Below are 16,580 nucleotides of genomic sequence, written 5' to 3'. Positions count from 1 at the left end.
GGAGATCTTGTAAGGTAGACTTTTATGCCATACCTTATCAAAAGCTTTTGATATATTAAGTGTTTATACAATTCATTCCTAATTTAATTAACCAATCATCATTAATTCTGGAACGCAGATTAAGCAATCGTAATGTGGCTACATTTAATTTAATGTGGTTTAATTTAGTTTTTTTTTTTTTTTTTTTTTACATTTTCATCCCAAACAAGGCAAATTGCCACTTTGGTGTAGGGGGCTACTATCAGGGGCAACAACTGCTGGGGTACTATGTAGGGATTTGGGCAGCAAGATGTCGGTTCACGTTACACTTGAACTTCTGAACGTCAGTACTGTTGGGGAAGCAGGGACCTGGAATGGAATTCCAGAGTCTAGCGGTTCTGGGGAAGAAACTATTGGAGTATATAACAAGGTAAGAAGAGACGGAAGTATTTCATAAAAGTTTAAATTAACGGGTTTTTTTTCTTCCATTTTAGCAATACGTGTTATACATCAATTAATAAATCTTCCTCAAAATGAAGTTTCTTTGAAGCATTTTAATGAGCTTTAGGTGCATGATATGAAGACAAGTTATTCTTTTAAAAATGTCGGATTCGCAATAAATTTCGTCCATAGTTATTTTACACCAATTAAGCAACTTTCCTTGAATTTTCATTTCTTTTTACAACCCTTTAAGATTAAGCCATAAATTTTAGACATTTTCAAGAATTAAAAGTGTGCGGTGAATTTTACAAAATGCTGCAACAAAGATTCTAGACATGAGGTCTGAAGGTTTGTATTTTGATTTTAATCTTTCTGAGTTGACGTAAGTGCTGCGAAACGTTTCTATTCAGAGAATTAATTTTGTTGTCCTGAGTATAATATAGTTATATAGATAATTGATGTATTTATATACTATTGAGTTTCCATTTATTAAGTCCAAAAGCCACTCGATGATTAGTGCTAATGAGAATAACATTTGAACTATGAACTATGGTAAGGTTTGAAAAGATGGCTGTAAGACGGCTCGAAAAGTATTTGTTGACACTGAACTTGAAGACGACCATGTCATAGACTGCAGATATGCACGATAACCGATCAAGATCAAACAGAAAATTTGGCTAAGAATGGATCATTGAGATTAGCTGATCTTCATACTACGAGGATCGTTCAAGAAGTAAAGCCGCCTATTTTTTTAACTCAAAATGTTGACGAGCTACGAAGACAGTATTGCCATTTAAACATTTTGTACTCCAATTTTTTAATTCTATTTTTATAGTGTCATGACCATTTTCAATGAATTTTTGCCAGTGTGACCCCAGCGGTTCGTCGGGTTTCTGAAGGCCACCAGATCACCATTACAGTTGAATATCTCATCAATGTAACTAGAACCGTGAGATTCAACCCCTAGGCTAAATGGGTGAATCTGGTGTCCTACCACTGATTATCATAATTAATTAGAAATATTAAACTATTTATTAAGGCTGACTCTCGTTACGTTAGCCATTCTTCCACTAGTATATATTGGGATTTATATATATATATATATATATATATATATATATATATATATATATATTCAAAAATCCAGGTATGCTTCTAGAATAGAGATTTCAAGGTTATGAGATTTTTTGAAGCATGAAAACGATGTTGTTTTTTGTATTTAATATTTTACTTTTTATATTTGAAGCCGTCCTCCGTTCTTGTTCAAAACTTTTATTGAAATGAAAATGAAAGACGCTGAAAAAAAAATGGAAATTTGTATTTTGGACAGCGTTCATTTCTGGCAACAATATTCGAAAGAGTTCACGGGAATTACTTTTACCATTTGTACAAGAAGAATGTCGTAGTTATTATTTTTTATTTACTTATTTATTTCACTGCATAGCGTTCATTTCAACTGGCAAAGAAAACGCAATCGATTTCAGTATCGGTTGATTAGAAACTGAAACAAATGTGTTAAACGGTAAAAATAATATTATTAATAGTTCTCCTAATTATAATAGTAATAGTTAAAAGAAAAATAATAGTAAATAAATATAGCAAAGTAACAATGACAACGGTGATAGTTATAATATTACTAATAATATTGTTGTTCCTATTTACTTGCCTCCCCACAAGGGCAGAGTTAGACACAAGTTCGGTTTTTTAATGTGGAAAAAATATAGCTCCCCCAAAAAAGGGGTACTCTGGATAGGAACACAAATAAAAATAAAAATAAACATTTTCTCGGCCATGACGGATTTATCCTCCACTGACTGGAGACTGAAAAGCTAACTGGAGCATAAGAACAGATACTACACTGTGATCTTGATCCGAAGGCCACTCTGTGCATATTATTAATAACGACAATAATAATAATAATAATAATAATAATAATAATAATAATAATAATAATAATAATAATAATAATAATATGGACATACAGACAGATAAACCCATCCAAGCAAGAAGACCAGATGCCGTAATAATAAACAAGAAAGAAAAATGCTGTAAAATCGTAGACTTTGTTGTCCCAGCTGACCACAGATTAATCCTTTTAGACATGATCTCAACCAAAATGGAACACTGTGAAGAGGAGATGCTTTTCCATTCGCTGTGCACAGCTTCTCTCAGTTTGTCATTGTTCGAAAAGGTTCTTCCATTCAATGCACGAGATATGGTCCAAATATTCTCGATTGGGTTTAAATCGAGGCTTTGACCTGGCGAAAATATCATATTAATTGAATTATCAGAAAACCATTTTTTGTGACTTTAGCAGTGTGTGCAGGGGCATTATCGTTTTGAAAAATAATGTTCTGAGATATTCCCAGTTTCTAGATACTTAGTAACAGTCCTGTTTCTAATATTCGAATGTATTCCTTTGCATTGATTGATTTCTCATATCTAATAAGTTCTCCAACTCCTGCTGCAGTAAAAGTTCCCCATACCATTATCTCTCTATTTCCGTGTTTAACTGTCCTTTTATGCAACTTGGTGAAAATCTTTCTCCAGTTCTTCGATTGCACTATTCGGGAGCATCAGGAGCATCAATAACAGCACAAAATCTTGATTCATCTGACCAGAAAACATTCCTGAACCAGTCTTTATCTTTTTTGCCATACCATCCAAAAAATTCCAACAAAAACCTAACAGCCAGCTATGATTCTCCCCAGAATGTGCTGCTGCCATCGTGCACAGAAATCACTTTTTCCATAGCCACCAACGTAATAGATGCACTTGGACTAAAGCTGCTTTCAGAACTGCCAGCAACCACTGTAAAAGAGTAATAAAAAATGCAAGAGAGCTATATGCTCAGTCCGTTAAATCCAAAGTAGCTGATCAGCGGCTTGGTTCCCACTAGTTTTGGCAAATAACAAATAGGATCCTGAACTGAAGCGTGCGTTCTATCTCAACCATTATCAATGGATCAGAGGCCATCTCGTCAGCATCAGACATTTGCTCAGAACTTTGCAGCTAATTCTACTCTATGCGACAAAGGCCATCAACTCCCTGTATTTCCTCCTATAACACAGAACATGCTAGGTAACATACAAATATCTGTGCGTGATGTCGCCAAGCTAATCAAGAACCTTGATTCCAGTAAAACAACCGCCCCTGTCGGCATGCCAATTATAGTGTTAAAAAAGCTTCAACCAGAACTTGCCCCCATACTTACAAAACTGTTTAAGCGTTGTCTTAAGGAGAAGTACTTTCCAACATCCTAGAAAACCTCATCAGTATGCCCTGTATTTAAGAACTCAGGTGATAAGTCATCTCCCTCTTAGTACAGATCAATAAGTATCCTGTTTGTCATGAGTAAGTTGCTGGAATCCATATTAAATAGAGAAGTAGTCAACCACCTCAGCAGAAATAACCTTCTTAGTGACACGTAATATGGTTTCCGTTCTGCAAGATCTACAGCAGATGTGCTAACGGTTATATCTCATAGGATTAGTGAATCTCTTGACAAAGGCTTCCTTTCTAGGGCAGTTGCTCTTGACATATCAATATTCGATAAGGTATGGCATAAAGACATACTTCACAAGATTTCCAGCTACGGTATAATTGGAAATGTTTTCTCAATCATTAAATCATTTCTCTCTGATAGCCTCATAAGAGTAGTGGTTGATGGACCATCTATGGCAACGCATCCAAGGCTGCAAATGACAAGGTTCTCTCTGATTCTCTCTCCTCTGATCTCGAGCGAGTGGTACAGTGGGGAAGAGGTGGCTGGTTACCTTTAATGCATCCAAAACCAAGCTTCTATTTTTACATCATCAACGCTCTGATCCCCATCTGGCATCAATTGAAATGAATGGCTCTCGTCTAGGGGAGGCCCCATGTTTTGACAAGCTTCTGGGTTTGACCTTTACTCCTGATCTGAAATGGAACACGTACATCAAGTCTGTTGCCAAGGTCACTGGAAAGATGGTGGGATCCTTCTACCGCTCCAGAAGATATCTCACTAATGATACAATTCTCTATCTATATAAAAGCCAAGTACGTCCGAGGATGGAATACTGCTGCCACATCTGAGAAAGAGCTGCTAAAAAGCAGCCTATCCTGCCTTGACAGAGTACAAAATAGATTTCGTGGTTTAGTGGGGGATGCCCTTTTCTCTTCCCTGCAACCTCTCTCCCACAGAAGAGATGTTACGAGCCTATCCTTGTTTTATCTTTATTTCCATGGCAGGTGCTCGTCTGAGCTTCAATCTCTGACCCCTCTCGCCAATCTTTCACGAAAAACACCCGTCTAGCTGAATCCACTGTGAAAAATTTTCCCCACTCTTTATCTGTGCCTAAATCAAAAAGTAGATTCTATGAACAAAGCTTCTTTCTTAGAACTGCACGCCTGTGGAACTCTCTACTGCTTGCCTGTTTCCCTCCTGACTTCAACATGGATGTCTTCAAGTCCAACATAAACAAATTCCTGATGAACTGCCCCACTAAGTAATGACACTTTATCAAATCTCGAATACTAATGAATACTACAACACTATCCCATTGATTACTGTACACAAAATAATCCTTATTCCCGAGTGGGTTCTGGGCCTTGATGAGTGGTGACCTTCATATGAAAAAAAATATGAGAAAAATCTCTTTCTATCATTGATATTTTTCTTAGATAAAAATGGCTTCTTTGCACACCTTTTAGAAGAAATTTCACTCGTCTAGATATTGTACATCTAGAAAGAAAATTTCCAGCCCCTGTTTTGAATTCTTTTCTATGGTCAATATAAGTTTTCTTTTAATCCTTCAAAACAGTTCATTTAAGCCTGTGGTCGTCCTTCAAAGTGAATTCTCTAGGGCGACCAGATCCAGATTTCCCTTTTACCAAGCATTCGACTTTGAACCTTTGGCCACTACACTACAGAAAGAGATATTTTCATTTTTTTTTTTTTCTTAAAATATTAACAAATCTGCTTGTAAGTCATTTTGCACTGCCTTAATCCTGCAATTCGGTTTTTTATATCCTCACCAAGATGCGGTCCTACCATTTTTAGGATTAACTTTTCCACTTATTATTATATTCTATAATAATGATCTGCAAAATAGAAATTTTCAGTTAAAATGAACAAAAATTCATGGGAAAATATTGAAAAATCGATTTCTTCCTTTTTACACTATTTGCCAATTTTTTTGCCCATGAATGTACATTCGAACCCACACAAATATGCATAAATATACAGTAGACCCCAGCATACTATAGCCCTAGGATACGATGTTTTTCCGGACCCTGGTCATGGTATTTAGCCTGCCTTACGGTGTTATTTTTAATGTTATTTGATTATATACATGTGTATGATATACTAAACTGTAACATATATATACATGTTCATATATATATATATATATATATATATATATGTATATATATAGTAATTTATAAAATATATATGGCGATTAAGCTACACTGAATATTCTGCGTTTCATCCACTATAGGATTCGTCAGGCTTATGCGCAAATTTTGTGGTTGCTTCTTGTTTTTATATATGTTGAGGATTGCTAGTTAGCCAATCAGCTTTCTAGTATCCACCGCGACCCTTCCTATCAGCCAATGGGCATGCATTTTATCGAACAAAGGATCTGTTTTAGAACTAGGTTAGTTGTTTAAGGTAGATCTTTTCCTTCCTTTTTTTTATATATATATATATAAATATACCTATGTGTACACACATATATGCACATATATATACATATATATATATAAATATATATATATATATATATATATACATATATGTGTGATCGTTTATGTATATTCATGTTTATTTAATTTATTTATTTGTTAGTTTTCTATTGTTATTGTTAGTTTTAAAGCTATTTTGTATCGCTATCCTAGAGTAAGTTTTATTTTGTGAACACAGTTATTTGCTATTTCTCGTCTACAGTTTAATAGATTTTGAGGTTCTTTAAAGTACAGGATAGCAAATTTTTCATGGAGGCATAATTTACATGGGTCGTCAAAATGTCTGCACGTGGTAGCTTGTCTCATTATTTTCCATTCGACTACTGGCGAATGTCCGCTTTCTTTGAGTTCCCAGTATTTATTCGCTAGTGTTGTTTTTATACGGTGTTTTTTTTTATTTTTGAATGTGCTTTTGTGGTCATAGTATCGGGTTTTGAAATCTAGGGAAATCATGCCTATGTAATTTTTCTTGTTATTCGGGTTTTCTTTTGCAAATATTGTTGCTTGATAAACTACACTTTTTGTTAGACATTTATTTTGGACTGGGCAAAGTGTGCGGTGTCTACAATTGCATTTATCTTGTTCGTTATTAGTATGTTTATTTATGGTATGGTTGTTCTTGTCCGGGGTTGGTTTGTTATTATTATTATTATTATTATTATTATTATTATTATTATTATTATTGTTATCATTATTATTATTATCATTATCATTATTATTATTATTATTATTATTATTATTATTTCTGCTAGTGTTGGTTATATTTCTGTCATGGTGTCTACTTTTTTTATTGTTTATTTTGTTGTTGTTTACATTGTTTTCATTTAGTATTTTGTTATTATGTGCTTTAATTATCATCTCTAAATTTTCGCAACAACTGTAAGATAACTTCAAGGTATTTTTATTGAAGATTTTGTGTAAGGGGTTGGTTGCGGGAAAGTGTTTTTCAATAAGATCTAGAAATTTCTTGCCAAGTTTTGTTTTTAACATTTGATTGTATGGGGCCGTATACCAAATTATAGTTCTTTTTCTTCTATTTTTTATTTTATTATAGTTGTTGGTGTTTTGTTGCTTATATTTGATATCGATATTTTTGTATCCACTATTTTTTAGGGTTGTTTCGTAGATATTGGTTGACCTGTTAAATGCATTTGCATCGCTTGAGTTATTACTGAGTCTACTTACGATCGAGTTAGGAATGTGTTTTATAATTGATGGTGGGTGGTTGGACTTGGGGTTTACGTAAATTGGAGTAGCGTTATCTTTTAAGTATGGTTCATATGTGTTTTTATCTAAGTTTAACGTGACGTCCAGGAAGTTTGTTATTTTTATGTTAGCTGATACGTCCGCTTTTAGGCCTAATTTTTTCATTTCTTTGTGTATGATTTTCTTAAAGTTTTCTCCCTTGACTTTGTTGGAGTTTTTTATTATAGCTAGTCCGTCATCTCTATATAGGCCGATATCCGTAGTATCGAATATGCTTGTGAGGGTATATAGAATGAATAATTCCACAAGATCTGATGCCTCTGCAGAGTCTCTGGCACCCATCGCCAAATCGAACGAATTTTTCATTTTAGTTTTTATCCATTGGTTATTGTTATTTATTAGAACTGATTTTCTAACAAATAAATAAATTAAATAAACATGAATATACATAAACGATCACACATATATGTATATATATATATATATATATATATATATATATATATATATATATATATGTATATATATGTGCATGTATGTGTGTACACATAGGTATATTTATATATATATATATAAAAAAAAGGAAGGAAAAGATCTACCTTAAACAACTGACCTAGTTCTAAAACAGATCCTTTGTTCGATAAAATGCATGCCCATTGGCTGATAGGAGGGGGTGCGGTGGATACTAGAAAGCTGATTGGCTAACTAGAAATCCTCAACATATATAAAAACAAGAAGCAACCACAAAATTCGCGCATAAGCCTGACGAATCCTATAGTGGATGAAACACAGAATATTCAGTGTAGCTTAATCGCCACATATATTTTATAAATTACTAAGTAGCTCTACCTACGTATTGAGCACTTTTGAAGTAAATACTTAAAGTTTACGCATAAATCTATACTTTCGTATATTAAATTTATGTGAGTAAATGAAGTAGTTATATATATATATATATATATATATATATATATATATATATATGAACATGTATATGCATCACACACACAGAAATATACATATATACATCACAGAAACATACATATTAGACACCATATATATATATATATATATATATATATATATATATATATATTTGCTTACTGTATTTTGGGGAAAGAGTTCCGACAAAGTGCTCGATTACAAAGAAAAACTTTTTCGATATAAGAGCTAAATATTTGTTTATTAGTTCTACAGAAGTTCAGAAAAACATTGGTACCGTCGGTTTCAAGCTCAAACACAACAGGAAACCGTTAGTGGTAACACGTAAATAATGTTCGGCTTTCGTCAGCCATCTTGTTTTCTCACCAAGATGCGGTCCTACCAGAGAAAACAAGATGGCTGACGAGAGCCGAACATTATTTACGTGTTACCATTAATGGTTTCCCGTTGTGTTTGGGCTTGAAACCGACGGTACCAATGTTTTTCTGAACTTCTGTAAAACTAATAAACAAATATATATATATATATATATATATATATATATATATATATATATATATATATATATATGATAAAAATAATATTAATAAGGATATTAACGAGTTTAATAGTAATGCCTGCACATAAATCTATGTATGTGTATCCATACCAGAATCCATATACATACATATAAACGTACATATACATACACACACATAAACACACACACACACATACACATATAGTCATCCACATACAGTACTGTTTCGCAGCTCATCAGTGCGGCTAGACAAGCAACTATCTCAAACCAGGGTAAAAACCCGACTGCCCAAGTGACAGTCGGGGCTTCTAACCATTGCGCTATTCGACTGCTGCTATGCGGGTAGTGAATTAACAGTGTTTTGACATTGTCCAAATACCTAAGCTCAATTTGTTTACACAAAAAGTATCGCTTTATATGCTAATGGTAATTTGTATATCACTTCCCAATATGCTCAACCTAAGATAGGGAGCATTATAGTCATCCACACACAGTACTGTTTTGTTATTTCACAGCTCATCAGTGCGGCTATATATATATGTGTGTGTGTGTGTGTGTGTGTGTGTGTGTGTGTGTGTGTGTGTGTGTGTGTGTGTGTGTGTGTGTGTGTGATAGATTGAATGGTTAAAATGAGCGATAAGAATAATCATTGTTATGTCTATGACTGGAACTTCGAAAAATGAGAATTGTTAGGTGTGTCAGAAACTTCGTGAAAAATATTGAATAATTAAACCCCCTGTCTTTCCAAGCTTATAACTACTCGAAAAATGTAATTCAAACCCTATTTTTTTTTTTTTAATTTAAGGAGCAAGGACCAAACAAATAACGTGGTTTAAAAATAAAAAAAGGTTTTAAACTTCGGACTTTACAGGTAAATTTCCAAAAATGTGTTCTTTTTTTTTTTTTTTTTTTGCTTTAAATTAGAATATATTATTTATTGATCTTTTATCTTCAATTTGTGATATATAAAACTTTGGCACATAAATTAATTATCTACTTTTTAATAGACATTTCAAAATAGGGGGCGTGAATTTAAAAAAAAAACGTTTGTCTAAAATATTATATTCGGTTTATTAGAAAGAGCATAATATTTCACATTGACCCTGAAAATATCGTAAAAATAGAATCAATAGAAAAATTTTGATAGATTTTTAAAGTTTAAAAATTGAAAAATACTGAACTCGTAAAATTCAATTAATTTCATTACTGTGTTTTTTTAAACTGAAAAATTAATATTTCTATTACTTTTTATACAACTTTAATAGTTTATTTTGGAAGTATAATCCATAAAGAAAATAAACAACCCACTTTTAAATGAGAAATTACGAGTTTTTTATATTTCATTCGCAGTTTCGTGTTAGGGGTGTCAAAAATTCCTACAAAAATTCTGATACACCCAGAGAATTGTCGAGTTTGATTGAATCTTGATTTTTTTATTAAAATTCCATCCCAGCTGAGCTTCTCTTATAGTAGGTACGTGCAAAATGAATAGCCGATAACTAAAATACAAAAACATTTGGACCTCTCCCCTCATTTACAAAGTCATTAAAATTCAGGAAATCAACCAATGTTAATGAAATTTTGAGTATTTATTAACAATTACAAAATATACTGAATCCGTTATTTTTGTTCAATTTTAGTTAAGATGTATTATTTTCTGTAAACAAAAAAAAACACCTTTACTAAAGTCGTCTTTTTTACTAAAAAAGACGAATGAATTTTAGGGGGGGGGTCTATAAAAAACAATAAAGCCTTGTCGATGTCAACGATTAAAAAAATAGTTTTAATATTTCAGGAATATTACGAAAAAGCCCCTAAATATCGTGTTAATAAAATCAATATAACTTGAAGAAAAATTAATTTCTAGAACTTTCAACATTATCATTGAAATAAGCATTTAATATTTTCACCAAAAAATAATATACTTGAAAAATATTTCATGTGATTTTAATAACAATTTTCACAAAAATTTTCAAATGTAATATTATAATATTGGGTTTGTATTACTGTACACATAGATTCGAAAAAGTTATCAAAAACAAATATATAACAAATAAATGTTATCAAAGGCAAGATAAGTTACTTTTCTACTAAACTTGATATATTTTTCTGTTTTTATTCAATGTAACATGTTTATTCAGCTCGAAAAACATGCAGTGTTTACCGATGTATTGGAAAATTCAAGATGGCGTCTGACTCTCTCTTTTACACGGTAAAAAACTATTAAAAACCCACCGAATATATGTCAACTTATGTCACGGTAACATATATTGAGCGAATTTCTAACAGTATGTTGTCTAGTTTATTATTTATAACACCTTTTCCCAAACTTACCGTGTTAAAGAGAGAGTTGGGCGCCATTTTGAATTTTCCAATCGGTAAACACTGTATGCTTTTCGAGCTGAATAAACATGTTACATTGAATAAAAACACGAAAATTATATCCAGTTTGGTAGAAAAGTGACGTATCTTGCCTTTGATAACATTTATTTGTTATATATTTGTTTTTTGACAACTTTTTCGAATCTATGTGTACAGTAATACAAACCCAAAAAGGGAGATTCAGAACCACTAAGAAGAAATAATTAAAAATGCTATTATTTTTAATAACGATTAATTCAAACAAGTATGGATGGACAAAATTGTAATAAAAACAAAAAGGAAACAGGCAGGATTTATATCCTACCGGTGACATTCTCTTTAATTATTAATAAATTGTGTTTGCTTGTTTTTTTTGGGGGGGGTAGTTTTTCAGTGAATTAATTCTTATTGTAAGCAGTGTTTTTTACGCTTAAAATGCACTTGCATTTTATTTTAAAAAGAATTTGATTTGATTTATCGTTACGATACATTTTTTTAGAATAAATCGCGTCCTCATGCAAAAAAGTAAATATTCTAATAAAATAAATACTTCCTTTTTATTACAACAAATAGGATTAACTAAATTAATGATTTTTTTATATAATCTTAAAAAATACAAATTAATGTAGAATAATGTTTCAATCCCTCTATAAATTTTTAAATAAAACTGACTTTCTGTCATTTGGGGCTTCCGTACAACTTATGTGAACGTCTTTTCGTTTGTTTTGATTGTGCGGAGGTCGGATCTGTTACCAAACTCTCGCTTTTGGAAGCTAATTAAGCTATTTTTCTTTTGTACAAACAAGGTGTTTTTATTATTATTATTTAATTCACTTAAGTTTACTATCTTTAAAAAAGTTGCAAAAAATTAATATTTATCTTTCAAGGAATTTTCACAATGAATTTATTTAACTTCAAAATTTAGCTGATCTTTTCAGTTTCCGATGTCGCCATGAAAACATTTTTCATTATAATTTTTTTTTTTTTTTTTTTTTTTAGAGGTTAATTTTACGCTTTAATCTTTCAAACACAATCAAAAAGTAATCAGGAATCTACATAAAAAAATTTTAAAATATATATATGATAAGCCGGCTTTCATAGTTTCCGACATTAAAATATAGCAAGTCAAGGTAATCCTTCCTTGGCACAATTTGATACTAAGGTCTGGTTTGTTAGAAAATCTTACTCTTTTTCTGAATGAGATATGGTTACGTTAGGTCCTAGCGGGCATCCTGCCAAGCATTACCTCCTCTTTCTGAGGCGGCGCTTCTACTGTAGAATGTCGACAGGTTCGTTCTCAGCTGTTTGCTACCCTTCAAGAATACTCTTGTAGATTAGATCGCTTCCTTAATACCCGGCCCACCGTTAATCTGAGTTTATTTATAGGCTTTCTGCATGTGAGAAGCCGCGGGAAGAAAACAAAAAATACGAAATTATATTAGTATACAAAAACGATATAAAAAAAGATCCATTTTATTTTTATTTTTTTGTTCTATGCACAATTATCTCCCTTGCACTCGAACAAGGGAAATAATTCATTCACAAATCAAATTTTTTATAAACAGGATTAAACGACTTTAAAATAAAAAAAAATTAAGAGGTTAACCATACTAATAAATAATTAACGAACGGTAGGTTATCAAATACTAAAAATGCAACAATATGTTTAAAATTAAGGTGAATTTTTACTTGGTTTCCGCCTTAACATTTTCCTTTTATAGATTGGCGAGTCTTTCCTTATTTTTCTGTATTTTTTTGTAATTAAGTTGAACACTACTGCACTTGCACCCAACTTTTTATTAAAATTACAGTAAAAAAAAAAGCAAAAGGGCATACTTATTGCGAGTGCATTTCTATAACAACAACAACAATATTAATAATAATGATTGTTTTCTTTTTTTTTTAAGTTAAACTCGACCCTTTACCGACATTCTGTCAACGAAAAAAGTAAAAATAAGATTGTGAGATATTATATTTTAACACGCCGTAATAACTAAATATATAAATTTCGTTTTAGAATTTAAGGTGAGGGTTCACTTTACCATACAAATATAATCGGGAAATTACCACCGACTTATAAAGCAGAAGACATGATTGATCATTAAATTCTTGACAGCATAAAGTTGGAAAGAACGAGTCACCATTTCTTTATTTGCAAACTGACAATAGACTTGAATTTAAGAATCAATGGTTACCCGTTCTGATCCAGATTGTGTGGTCAAAAACGTTATTGAAATTCTAAGATATTTCTTTAATTAAAATAAGTTTTTGTGCATTTTTAGAGTGTGAGCATGTAATCACACGTACAACAATATACAGAGAGTAAAACGCTGTAAAACGCTGGCATCGTAAATTCAAACATGGCCGGAAGTCTGTGGAAACAGCTCTCAGACTTGGTTGCCCCCCTTCTGCCATTGATGAGGCATCTGTCCGTCAAGTTGAGGCTGCCATTTTGGAAGATCGGCGCATTACTATTCGCCAAATAGCCCAAGATGTCAAGATTAGTACAGGGTCTGTGGAAACTATCATTCACGACCATTTGCATATGCATAAGGTGTCTGCCAGGTGGATTCCCAGGTTGCTCACACCATTCCAGAAGCGAGAACGCATTGAGTGCTCGAGGATGAATTTGGAGATGTGCCAAGAAGATGAGTCAAAGTTTTTCAAAAGACTGATTACACAGGATGAAACCTGGGTCCATCACTATGATCCAGAGACAAAAGCCCAGTCAATGCAGTGGAAGCACTTAGACTCACTACTGTAGCAGAAGTAGCAATAACTAAAATGAGGGGAAAAAGAACTTACCTCAGGTACGTCTGTTGTGTCACCGGTTGGGGGGAAAAGAGAATTCCAAGATGGCGTCCGGGGGTTTTTATTAGCGTTTACCCCATGCAACTCTCGGAAAATCACGTTTCTTTCTCATGTGATTATGCAAATGGATAATTCCCGGCCACTATAAAAGCAGGAGGCTAGAGACGAGTCGGCAGTGTCCTGCAAATTGTGTGTGTGGGTGTTTCTGGCGATTGGAGTGTGTCTTCTTTTACCACGGTTATCACGGACAGGAATTCCCTCTCTTCTGGAAGTGGGCGATATTGACTATTTTGAAGTTGTACTGTTGCTGACAGAACATTTATTTTTTTTTGCCTACTACATTTTTGTTTCAAGCTATTTCGGCCCGAATATGGCGAAGGTGCGGATAAGCAGTGATATTATCAAGCCGTTCTCTGGCGAGGGAGACGTTGTAGCGTGGCTGAAAAAAGTGAGACTTGTCGCACAACTTCAGCAGGTGGATGACGTAGCGAGTCTGCTACCTTTATACCTGGAAGGCGATGCGCTGGCCCTCTACATGGAAATGGAGGAGGACGATCAAAAGAAAATAGACCAGATTGAGGCTCGATTAAAGGAGGCATTTACTGATGACGCGTTTGCAGCATATAGAAAAATAACTATGGTTAGATGGGCTGGTGAACATGTGGATGTGTACGCCAACAAAATCAGGCAGTTGGTTGGATTGGCCGGATTCACAGGAGAAAGCTTAGAGAGACTCACAAAATTAATTTTTGTCACTGGATTCCCTGACACCATCTCAATTGCTCTTCAACAGGTGCCGAACATCAAAGCCCTGACCATGGGGGAGCTAATGTCGAGAGCGAGAATTTTGACGACGACTGGCGAACAAAATCAGGATGTGGTTGCGGCCACACGCTCACCCAACAACAGGGCCCAGAATAATCCTTTTAACGTGACCTGTTTCAAATGCAATGTTAAAGGCCATCTTGCAAGGGACTGTCGAAAACGTGGAACACTGTGTTACCGTTGCGGTGAGAGTGGACACTGGGCTCGGAACTGCTCGGGAAACGAGCAAGGGGAGGACGCATAAGCGCCAGTCTCCTTCCCAACCAAGATGTGAACACGACGCTCCCGGTGATAAGCATCCATGTTGACGGGACGCGATGTTTGGCGCTTACTGATACAGGATGCTCCAGAACAATTTTACATGCAGACCGGTGCCGGTCTTGGAGAAAAACAAACGTAAATGTCAACACAATTGGTGGAATGTGCCATGCGTGCTGCGGTGTTGGAACGGTCTCTGTATCCACTGATGAAGGTGTGTCTGCCAGAGTCGATGTGTTGGTGATGCATGGCAAGCCACTGGGATTTGACTTGCTTCTAGGGATCGACGCCATAAAAGCTCTAGGAGGTGTCGTTGTCAAGCCTACCGGATCAGTGTGGCTGGGCGCCAGGAAAAGTATTAAATGCGCAGCCATTTCTATCGATGAACCAGATTTCACTGCTACCTTTGACCATCAAAACCGAACGTGGACCGCATCGTGGAAATGGTCTGTGGACCACTCCCCTGAAAGGCTGCATAATCGAGTGTCAGAGTACCCAGTGCCAGCAGAAATTCGTGAAGAATACACGCAGGAGCTCCACACCTGGATAGATAATGGTTGGCTCGTGCCATACCCAGAGGATAAATTGGGACCCCCCAAAGGTCTAATTCCCCTGATGGCTGTGATACAGCAGAACAAAGCCAAAGTGCGCCCAGTGATGGACTACCGGGAGCTAAATCATTACGTAGACGCATTTACGGCCAACGCAGATGTTTGTGTGGCTAAGCTGCGTGAGTGGAGACAAAAAGGTGCTAACGTGTCTCTACTGGACCTCAGAAGAGCATACCTACAAGTCCGGGTCCATGAGACACTGTGGCCATACCAGACTGTGGAAATCGATGGGAAAAAATACTGTCTGACCCGTCTGGGGTTTGGTCTGAATGTGGCTCCCTTGATAATGAGAGCAATTGTCAGCGAAGTACTATCTCAGGAAGAAGTTATAAGCCGCGCAGCATCTGCTTACATTGATGACATTTTTGTCAATGAAGACGTGGTGCCCGCGACCCGTGTGAGAGAACACCTCGCGCAGTTCGGGTTGGAGTGCAAGAACCCGGAGCAATTGAAGGACGGTGCACGGGTGCTGGGATTGGCAGTCAGGATGGAACGCAATGAACTGCGGTGGAAGCGAGGAAATGCAATTCCGGAGGCTCCCAGTATTGTTACACGACGAACAATCTTTTCCCTGTGTGGTCGACTTGTCGGGCACTTTCTGGTGTGCGGTTGGTTTCGTGTGGCTTGCGGAATACTCAGAAGGAGAGTAAGTTCGGTAACGAAGGGCTGGGATGATGAAGCAAGGGACGCCGTACTACATCGTATGATGTTCGAAACCTTAAAATCTGCGCAGCAGAACGACCCGGCACAGGGAAATTGGTGTGTGGACGGCAAAGAGCTGAATGTATGGGTCAATGCTAGCTCCCTAGCAATTGGGGCAGCCTTGGAGATGTGTGAAACTGTGTTGGAAGATGCATGTTGGCTGCGACCTGAAGATGACTCTCAACATATCAACTTGG

This window comes from Euprymna scolopes, chromosome 7 (genome assembly GCF_053919585.1).
Source record: "Euprymna scolopes isolate OS-2025 chromosome 7, ASM5391958v1, whole genome shotgun sequence".
NCBI lineage: Eukaryota > Metazoa > Mollusca > Cephalopoda > Sepiida > Sepiolidae > Euprymna > Euprymna scolopes.
The sequence above is the reverse complement of the archived record's forward strand: the minus strand, read 5'-3'. Positions refer to the sequence as shown.